The sequence below is a fragment of the Triticum urartu genome, chromosome 1A (assembly GCF_056163025.1).
Source record: "Triticum urartu cultivar PI428250 chromosome 1A, HENAU_Tu73, whole genome shotgun sequence".
Taxonomy (NCBI): domain Eukaryota; kingdom Viridiplantae; phylum Streptophyta; class Magnoliopsida; order Poales; family Poaceae; genus Triticum; species Triticum urartu.
The window spans coordinates 185,310,250-185,320,786 of NC_141873.1; the positions used below are offsets into that span (position 1 = coordinate 185,310,250).

General features: G+C 42.4%; 1 pseudogene; it reads right to left on the reverse strand.

Moving 5' to 3' along the window:
- Positions 1–1,289: 1,289 nt before the first annotated feature.
- Positions 1,290–8,053, reverse strand: LOC147990551 (uncharacterized; annotated as a pseudogene).
- Positions 8,054–10,537: the final 2,484 nt, after the last annotated feature.

Sequence of the window (10,537 nt, forward strand, 5' to 3'; positions counted from 1 at the left end):
GAGTTGTGACTTAGCAAAAAAACACCCATATAGATAGACCCGCTTGAAGACTAACTCAAATTTCTCTCCCTTTGTCATCGAATGACCAAAAGGAACGAAAAATGAGGACTAACGGCCCTGAAGAATATCATCACGATGTCGACGGAGGAGCGCCAGCATTGGTGGGGTCGTCCCTTGGAGTAGGGCCTGCCTCAGTGTTGTTCAAGTCTTCATTTTCATCAGTCTCGTGTGATGAAGAATAGGAGTTGGCCACAAGCTGAGGAACTTTGACCTTCTTGCATTTCTTCAAAGGTGGCTGTGCCTAGTTAAAGTCATGTTGAAATTCCATCTTGAGATCTTCAATACTGTACAGGTTAGACAGAATAGCCCAGGTGCAATCGGACACTTCATGCAAATAATAGTGATTCTTATTCACAGTATTTTGAGTGATTGTCATGTTCTGAACAATAGCACCAAACTGGCGTTTGACCCACTTGTGGTTGCGATCAACCTTATGATGAAGACTGAGGAGAACTTCATGATCAGTCATCACCCTGGGAGCAGTGGCTTGAGGATTTTGCTTTGAGGCATTTGCGGCAGTGTCATGCGTGCCAGAGTAATCATTGGTGGAATATGAGGCAGCTTTGCGATACTGTCCATCCAATGGATGTATGCCTTCATCAATAATAGCAGCCTTGCCCTTCTCATCAAATGAGGAAATAGGTCGTTTGAAGACTTGGATTGGGGGCAAGTAGCTGAGATGATTCTGAAAGTCAGCCTTGTAGTTGATTGAATACCTTGAATTGATGAATATCATGATCCAAGGTGCATAAGGCTTCAATTCAAACGCCAAGAGAGAGAGAGACATTTTCCAAAGTCCTCATGAAGAAATCATGGTAGTTTATAGGCACACCATATATGATGTTGAAAAGTAGGTTCTTCATGATGCCAACGACCTCTTCATCATTAGAGTCGTGGCCCTTGATTGGACTAAGGATCTTGGTCAAAATTCTATAAATTGTCCTTGGCACATAGAGCAATTCCTTCATGAGGAATTTGGTTCTTGGGGCTTGGCCAGGCTTCAGGGGCTTCATCAACACTTGCGTGAAATGATCAGAAAGTTCAGCGTCATGGTAGATGAGCCTTACACCTTCAAGGGGAGGACTGACTGAGATGGCTTGAAGCAATTTAGAGGTCGGTGCTTTGTAGTGAGTGTTTTCAGTCATCTAGTCCAACACCCATGAATTCACATTTTCAGCATCGCCTGTGATGTGCAAGGTAGCATAGAACTGAAGAATTAGCTCTTCATTCTAGTCACATATGTCAGTGCAGAAATTGACCAGCCCAGCGTCATGAAGAACATTGAGGACTAGGGTAAAGCAGGGCAGCGACTCCATATCCACGTGTGGAATGTGCTCATGTTCAAAGATCTTGTCCTTATCGAATATCAGTGAAGAATATAAGTTCATTTGACTTGCCATCCAGAAGCGCTTGCGACGAAGACGAGCAGAGTCGTAGGGATTGTATTCCCTGAAGAATATATGTTCATTGAAGAACTCAAGAGCTTTGAACTTCTGTTTCTTGGAGAGGGGATCCTTTGGCTTGGGCTGAGGAGTGTCAGTCAATGTCTTCACAGACTCTGGAATCACAGTCTTCGGAGCCGCAGGCTGAGGAATTTCATCAGTAGCAGCCTGGGTCTCCATTTCTTCAGTAGCATTTCCATCAGCGCTAGTGGCTGGAATTTCTTTAGGGATGGTAAGAAGAGAAGCTTGACATTCTTTAGAGCCCATGTGAATTTCTTCAATTTGGACCGAGGACTGCGGAATTTCTTGTAGAGGAGTGAACAATGGTGAATTGGGGTGATGACTTTCCCAGTAGTCATCATTCAGAATTGGAGTGGTGCACCCAATTTCCATGTTTTCATCTTCTTCATTAATTTCTTCAATGCCGACCTCTTCAGTAGTGAACTAGGGCATAGGCGAGGATACCAGTGGAGTTGAAGGGATGTTATCCACTTCAATTTCTTGATCCAACTGCTCTCTGTCGAAGCAGCAGAAGGATCTTTTTCATCAGATTCATTGAGAATTTCATACTCTTCACCAAAGGGAACAATCTCATTTGATGGCATGCTTGAAAGAGGAACAACATCGATAGGATTCTCAAACGAGCTTGTCAAAGTCTTCGCCTTCTTGGGAGTAGAAGACTCTGAGGAAGCAGATGCTTTCCTTTTCTTCACAGCTGCTCGTTCTACAGCCTCGGTTTTCTTCACTTCTGATGCAGAAGGAAGGTTGATGCTTGAAGTTGGTGCAGGCGTAGCAAAGCAAATTGGTTCAGTTTCCTCAGGCGCAACTGATGCAGTTACCCTGGCTTGTTCACTATCTTCAGGCTCAATAGCAGATGCTTCAGCTGGCCTAGCTGGTTCTTCAGGCGCAACACTAGTGGTTGCCCTGGCAGTTTCTTCAGCAGCTGGAATGTCTTCATCAGCCCTGGTACTCTCATTTTCTTCAGCAGCCTGATTTTCATCAGTGGTGCTGGCATGTTCATCAGTAGGTTGAGCAGATGCTTCAGCCTGAGGAGTTTCATGTTGCGTTGAGGCTGCAACATAGGAGGTGAATCCCTTCGCCATGTTGACGAATTTGACCTTGGCTCCTAGCCAATCTACACGGTATACGTCAAATTCATCACTGAGTGCCTTGATCTCAGCTTGCACAGTAACAAGTTCATGAGTTGTCATTTTTGCAATGTTTTTCTTCAGAAAATGCTCTTTCTTGTACTGAGCCTTCTTGAGCTTCCTGTCCTTCTCAAATTTCCATTTTTCTTCGCCTATGAAGGCAGTGAGCATGTGGTTCTGGCCAGGTGCGAGTTTGAAATTAGGCATAGGATTGTTTGGGTCCTTGCGGCAGAGATCAATGAAGTCGAGGATCAATTTGGGATCCGACAAAAGAGACACATTGGTGCCTTTGGCTCTAGCTGCCCTTTGCTGTCTGTCTCTTATGATTTCTTCCAATTCTTCATCATCAGCCTCGTCTTCACTAGACGGAACATGGAAGGCGACCTGCTTCTTGTGATGTCTTGGTCTAGTGCCTCGTCTAGCAATGGCCTTTGTCTTCAGCAAAGTTGGGCATGTTGGGGACTCAAGAGGAGTTGAGGACTTGCAAAGGCTCCTGAGGCAATTGAGATGCCAGTGGTCCTTTGGCACGAGGCGAGGTGCATAGGTGCCGAGGACTTTGGAGGAGCAGCTGAAGATTTTGCAGCTGGAGGAACTGGAGCTGCTTGAGGAATTTGCTTTGAGGACATAGAAGAGCTTGTACTTGAGGGCTTTGAAGCAAAAGCACGGGCTTGTGTGCAGGCTTCTTTTGCATAGACTTCTTTGGCTTGCTAGCAGAGGCCTCAGCAGCAGTGGCGGCAGTGTCTTCGTTGAATTTCCTCACTGCCTCTTTGGCCACTTTGGCTAGTTTAGCTTGTCTCTTGGCCTGTTCAGCGGGAAATTCCTCACCTCTTCTGATGCTAGAGGGATCAGCTTCTTGGCCCGGTGCCAGTGGAGGTCTTGGGCATGGAGGGTGTACAGCGAATTTCTTCATGTACTTGGGAGTGACATAGCAATATTCCCTCCATTCTCTGGACCATCTCCTCTCAATCTTTTGAATGCGCAGTGTGCGCTCATTCTTTGTTTCCTTAGGGGGTGTGGAATACCCTGCATAGATGTCTTCAGGGATTTCAAAGGCAGTGTTGACTTCCAATTTCTTCCCTCCCTTCTGAGGTTTCTTGCCGTCAGTCATTTTCTTCAGCTGAGGAATTTGAACAACATAGTTCTCTGAAGAGGTATGCAATCTATCTTCGAGGAACGCTGCAAATGAGTTAATTTGATGAGAACCTAGTGATTCAGCAGCGGACATGAGTACTTGTGAACAGAGTATAGGTGCGAAGAATTTGGAGAGGTGACATGCGTTCTCAAATGTTTTTGCAAAATGAACAAGTTTGAGGAATTTAAGAAGAGGTTTCTTGAGGAATTTCACTAAGCGTTCTTTGACTTAGGTTCCATAGTTGTATAGATTAAAAAATCCACACAATTGAGGAATCTTGAAGAAAAACGTTGCTTAGAGAAACAGATCAAGAACAGATGCATGTGAGGGTGTTTACGTGTGTGGAAGTGAAGAATAAACACCTTTTGAAGATTTTGTTGAAAGCATGAGAATCAACAAGGGTGGTAAAAGTAACTTTTAATTACCCTTGACAAAGAACACGATGAACAGAGAGTTGTAGATTGGAAGTTCGTCAGTACAGATCTTCCACGCCGACACTACGATCAGAGACCCTTTGCCGAAACTGTGTGCGATGCAATAATCGCAAACGGTGGTGTTAAAAAACCATCAAAAAAGGTGCACAACTTTTGCGATGGAGGATGCATCAAACACGGTTCAGATTTTATTTGCGTGTGCGATGCAGGACACACGGTTAATCCATTGAGAGAAGTCCATATTACCCCCCTAAACTTGTCTCACGGTTCAGTCTACAACCTTGAACTTTGTTTTGGTTCAAATTACACCCTTAAACTATAAAAACCGGTCACAATACCCCCTTCCTTCTCATTTAACTAGTTTAGACGTGTTTTCAATCTAGTTGTGTGCTAGGCAGCACTACACGTCATCATATTTCTCTCTCATCTCTGCCACATCACCATATCTCTCTCCCTTCTCATAACTGAAACAAAAATAGTATGTTTCACTCAAACTATATGCACATTTTAGATAAAATTTCAACAGATTGTTCACTACATTATTTTCGATTTACTAGAATTGTTTTCTGAATTCTTTGTGCAGTTTGATTTTTGAGGTTAAAATTTGAACTTAAATCTAAACATATAAATTATTCACAAACCGTAAGTCAAATTTCCCACTATATTGGTAATTTAATGATTCCAGATTTACTGAAAATTATTTTGATTTTCTGTACGGTTTCCCTTCTACTTTTATATTTCTGAGCATTTCGATGACACAACGACGTATGTTGTATGTTTTTGGTAAGAACGTCGACATTCTAATACTACATCGCACAATCTCAATAAAAAGCATGGTCCATATGGTTCCTGAAGGTGATAGTCTCACATAAATTGAAGAAAGCATCAAAACTAGACACACATGGTCTGTATGGTTCACGACAATCATGAATGGAAAAAGAGTTTAACAAGTAATAGCAAATGGTTTGGCATATCACAACACTAAAGCATCACAAGTTGACAAAGCAACGTGACTATCAATTGTAGATCATCTAGAGCCCGAAAAGCATGCCTACTCGTTCTGTTGTCCTCTCTTCTTATTCCTTCTAGGTTTGGTACTTGCCTTTCTCTTTCTGCTAGTTGTCGTACTTTCTTGCGAAGGCTACAGAAACATTGGTCAAATTGAGATCACAAGTTCATCTCCAAGAGTTCATATTGCATAACAATAGTGTGAGCTTACCATGAAGGTTGTCGTTCGTGGTTGTGTGGATGGCACAGCCCAAGGGAACGTGGATGGTGCAGCCCGAGGCTATAATTAATACATGTTATAAATATTATAATTCATAATACATGCTTAAAATAATGGATATTGAGAGCTCACCACACTAGGTGTAGCCCGAGAGAGTGTGGTTGGTGCAGCTAATTGTTGTTGATGTGAAGGCTGCTACTAACAAAATTAATAAATATTGCAACTCATAATACATGAATGTAAATTGGAAAAGAATGAGACCTCACCACATTAGATGTTCCAGCCATGACTCCATTTCTCCTCTCATAGGATGTTCTATTATGCCCAATCTGTTTGCATTTCCCACAACGAATGGTAGTACCAGCTTTGCTAACTCTACTGCTCCCTGGCTTCTCATCTGGTTCTTTCGTTCTTGACTTCTTCTTTCTGCCAGGCATTGCAATGTGCCCAGGTGCCACTGGCCTAGGTCTGTCTGAAATTGGCCATGCAGACATGCCTTCCACAGGCTGAAGGCAATGCTCACAGGTTTTTCTAAACTCCTTAACATGGTAGCACTTTGCAATATAGTCATCAAGGCTATTTGTATGATAATATATGCAAGCTATAGCATGTGAACAAGGAAGCCCCGAAAGTTGCCAATACCTGCATGTACATGTCCTCTCTTCAAGTTTAACAGTAAACCTATGCTCACGAAGCTTAACTTCATAAGAATCATTGCCATTCCAGATTGTATGGCAGTATGCAGCAGTATGCACACTGGTTTATGCTCTTCTTCAATTTCTTTGTTATGTTAGGACAAATAATGACACTGGCCGCCCACTTATCTAGCTGAGTTCTCATCTCTTGTATTCTAACCATCACCTTGCATCGGATAGCTTCAAGCATGGTAATTATGGGCATGTACCTAGCTTGAACTATCCACTTATTGAATGATTCACATATATTATTGTCCATGGAGTCACAGTTAGAACCTAACTTGAACCAGGCCCTACTCCAGTGATGTGGGTCCTTTTCCATCATTGCTTTGGCACCATCTGTCGTCTCTTGTGCCAAAAAAGCCCTTGCTTGATTGAACAACATTGGGCATGGAGCTTTCGCACACGCCCAAAAAAGTTTCTGCCATTTTTTACCTCTGAATTTCTTTCTCCAATTGGCATAAATGTGCCTAGCACAATTATGATGCTCTGCCCTCGGAATCCAATTTTGCACATCATTAAGAATACCCTAAGACAAGAAAGATGGATAAAAAGGTTAGCATATAAGATAAAATTATCACTAAAATAAACAAATGTCCATGAACATCAAGTAGAAAATACCATTTGTTGATCAGATATTATTACCCAACCGTCTCCATCTCCTAGCTTTAGATCATTGAACAATACAGAACAAAACCAATTCCAAGAATCCTTGGTCTCCTTATCAACTGCTGCCCAAGCGATAGGATAAATCTGATTGTTGGCATCTCTACCAACAGCACACAAAAGCTCTCCTGTTGTTCCTTTGAAAAAGCACCCATCAGGTCCAATTACTTTCCAACAACCAGCAAGAAAGCCTTTTCTACAAGCTTCAAGACAAACATAGAATCTGTAAAATGTTGGCTTTTCAAAGTCAGGGTGCAGCTTCACAATCACAGTGCTACCGGGGTTGCTTCTAAGTAGCTCGTTCTGATAATCAAACACTTTGCCGTATTCACCAGACTGTGGATCCATCATTCTAGCAACCACTATAGCCTTAGCTTTCTTGATCTTTGATATGTGCACATTTGCAAACATCTCTTCTTGGACTATCTGTTGTAGGTGTGCAACACTCCACTATGGATTTGTCGTTATCAAATTTTGGAACTTGTTTGCAATTCTAGTTGCAGTCACCAACTTACTATCCCTTCTCTGAGGGCATATGTGCTCATCTTTGTAAGAAGTTACCTGCCAACTCTCGAACCTGGTAGTTTTCTTCAACAAGCAGACCCAAGGACACAAAGGCCAACTACAGATTGCCCTTACTCTGTCACCCTCGTCCTTCACAAATTTTATTTCTTTCTTCTCATTAAGACCATCGTTGATAATGGCTTGCTTGAACTCCTGTTTGCCACTAAATTTCATGCCAAGCTCAAAATATGGCACGTTTGCATTTTCATCAAACCTTGGATACTTCGACTCTTTACGAATAAGCTCACTTTCACTATCTTCATCCAAAGATTCATCATCATCACTAGAGTTAGCTTCTATTTTCTGCGGCACATCATTGAACTTGAGATCACCTTCAAGAATAGGAGCTTTACCAGCCTTCACTAAAGCCTTGAATTCTTGATAACTATGGTAAATATTTGCTGCCTCATCATCATCAGAAGAATCATCATCCGGAGCATAGTCTGACTCATCAGAAGAAATGTCAGAATCAACTCCACATGCTTCAACGGTGTGACTTGGTGCTGCCCTATGCACAGCCAATTTTTTCTTTCCTTGTACATGTCCTAAAGACATATTCTCACAATCCTTGCTGCCACCAACATGCATCCCATCACCAAAATCTGGTTCGGGAAATGGGATGCCAATATATCCATGATCTACAAACATTCCATCTATCTCGTCCTCTCTAAATCCATCATTCATTACCTCATTTGGTTCAACTGTTTTCCTCTTGGTTCTTCAACATATATGTCCACAACACCATCAATAGGAATATGTTGTAACATTAGCATGCATGCCTCATCATTCCAAAGACAACTAAGGCCACCGAACAAACATTTCCCAGGCATCAGCCAATGCAATATTTCTCCATCTAAAATTGTGTGGTGAAGCGTCAAGTGGCGTTGAATCTCTGCCATTCCACATCTATCGCGGAGAATCAAAGACAAAGCTTCTTCCCCTCCCACATAATCCAATAATTGCCCATCATTCATAAATTTTCCGTCGAAGTGGAATCGAACCGTCAAATAGTCCTTCATTGACATCTAGCACCTGCCAAAACTAAATGTAGTAATTCAAAAATAAGTAATGTAATAAAAGCACGGCAAGCTAAAACAAGTTCAGTGCATAATTTTTATATAAGGTTACAGGGTCACACTTCCTTCAAATGGTACACTTTTAAAGAAATTGTCTGCATCCAAACTTCAAACTTGATGTTGTTTCTATCCTATACTAACCTCAAATCATTTGTACGCTTCTGTACTAGTTAGATGCTTAGCCAGTAATAAAACCACTTTGGTGCTTAGCAAGTAATAAGACTAGTAATCAATAAACTAGTAGTACGTTTGTTTCAATCCATAGCATGTGCGTACATGCAAGCACGTAACCTGCCTTGTGACCATGAATACTGTCGGGTCCCTGTACTCCACTGCTTCAACTAGAGAGTCCTTCCATTACGTACGCATGCACGCTGCAAGTCAGATGAAATAAATCAACATACATGCAAAGCAAGAGACGAGCAGAAAGATCAGCCTCTAGTGACGAATGAGGGGACGGGACAGCGCCACCGGCTGACCCTAGTGGCAGAAGGGCATGACGCACACGGGAGGAGATCGAGGGGACACGCGGCGGCAGCGACGGCGGAGACCTGGATGGATGCGGCGGTGGCGGTGGTGGCGGCGGCGCGGAGACCCAGGTTGATCGACGTGCGAACGATACCTCGAGAAACCCTTGCGTGACTAGCTGACTAGAGAGCTTACGTGGCAAGGAGACGAGAAAATCCACCATGCGGCAGAAAAAACCGGTGCTAAATCAAGTCGACTTGTGCGAGGGTTGCATTGTGAACGGTTCTCATAGTTTGAGGTTGTAATTTGAACCAAAGTAAAGTTAAGGGTTGTAGACTGAACCGTGAGACAAGCTTAGGGGGGTAATATGGACTTCTCTCTAATCCATTCAAACTGTCTGCGATGAGGCAGAACAACCGAAACGGGCAACCATAACAATGTGTGTGCGGTGCAGGACACACGGTTAATCTGTTCAAACTGTTTGCGATGAGGTAGAACAACAGAAACGGGCAGCCATATCAATGTGTGTGCGATATACGTCATACGGTTAACTCGGACGAATTGTTTTCGATTACGGAACACAACAGAAATGGTTCAACTTAACAAGATGTGTGTGATATGTGGCATACATTTCACATGGATGAACTGTTTGCCATGAGCCAAAAGAACACAAGCGAGGCGTGTAAACAAGATGTGTGTGATACGTGGCAAACAGCCGACTCGGATGAACTGTTTGTGATGTGAAATTACAACACAGACGGTCAATGCAGTTACTTCGTGTGCGATTATGTGTGTACAAAAAACTATGAAAAATGCAAACTAGTTGCTTGCGGTGGCGGAGTATCGCACACGATGCGTCTACGAGTACTCGTGTACGATGATTAATATGTTACACATATGTTTCCTTATGTTAACATGTGTGTGAGTTTGCAATATGGACAATTAATCTGCAAATGCCTTCTAGTCATCGGGCACAAGCTTAAACTCAATGAACTGTGTACGATACTAATACTTTCCATGAAAATTTATGAACTTGGGTAACAGCATTTGGGTAACATATATATAGTTGTTACACTATTCGACAAAAGGAGGATCTTCATAACACGGTTTTGACAACCATATGGTCCATATCTACATACTTAACATAGTAACAACTATCACATTTTAAGAGGCTAAGGGCCAAAAACCATACGGTCCATATGTACATACTTAACATATATAGTAACATCTAGCACATTTTAAGAGGCTGAGGGCCAACAACCACAACTATCCATTGGAAGCAGCTTGATCACGGCGACTCGGCATCTCGTCAATGAAAAGGAAGAGCCCTCCTATGCCTCGGTAGATCATGAGTAGAATAGTGTCTCCAATTTTCCAATATGGATGCATTGCCACAAGAAGCGAGATCTTGTTAATTTGAATGGTTCCATTTCTGCGGGAAATGCAGTACCTTGCAATCATTTTGGCGTTATTAGCAGGCACAAGTGTAATTCGACCATGTCGGGAAAGCGATCCAGGAACTGCTACAGGGGGCAATTTCTGTTGCCATGCAGAATAAAACAATTGTAACATATCATTGAAGATGTATATAGTTTATGAGCATCAACATTAAAATAAGACTTTT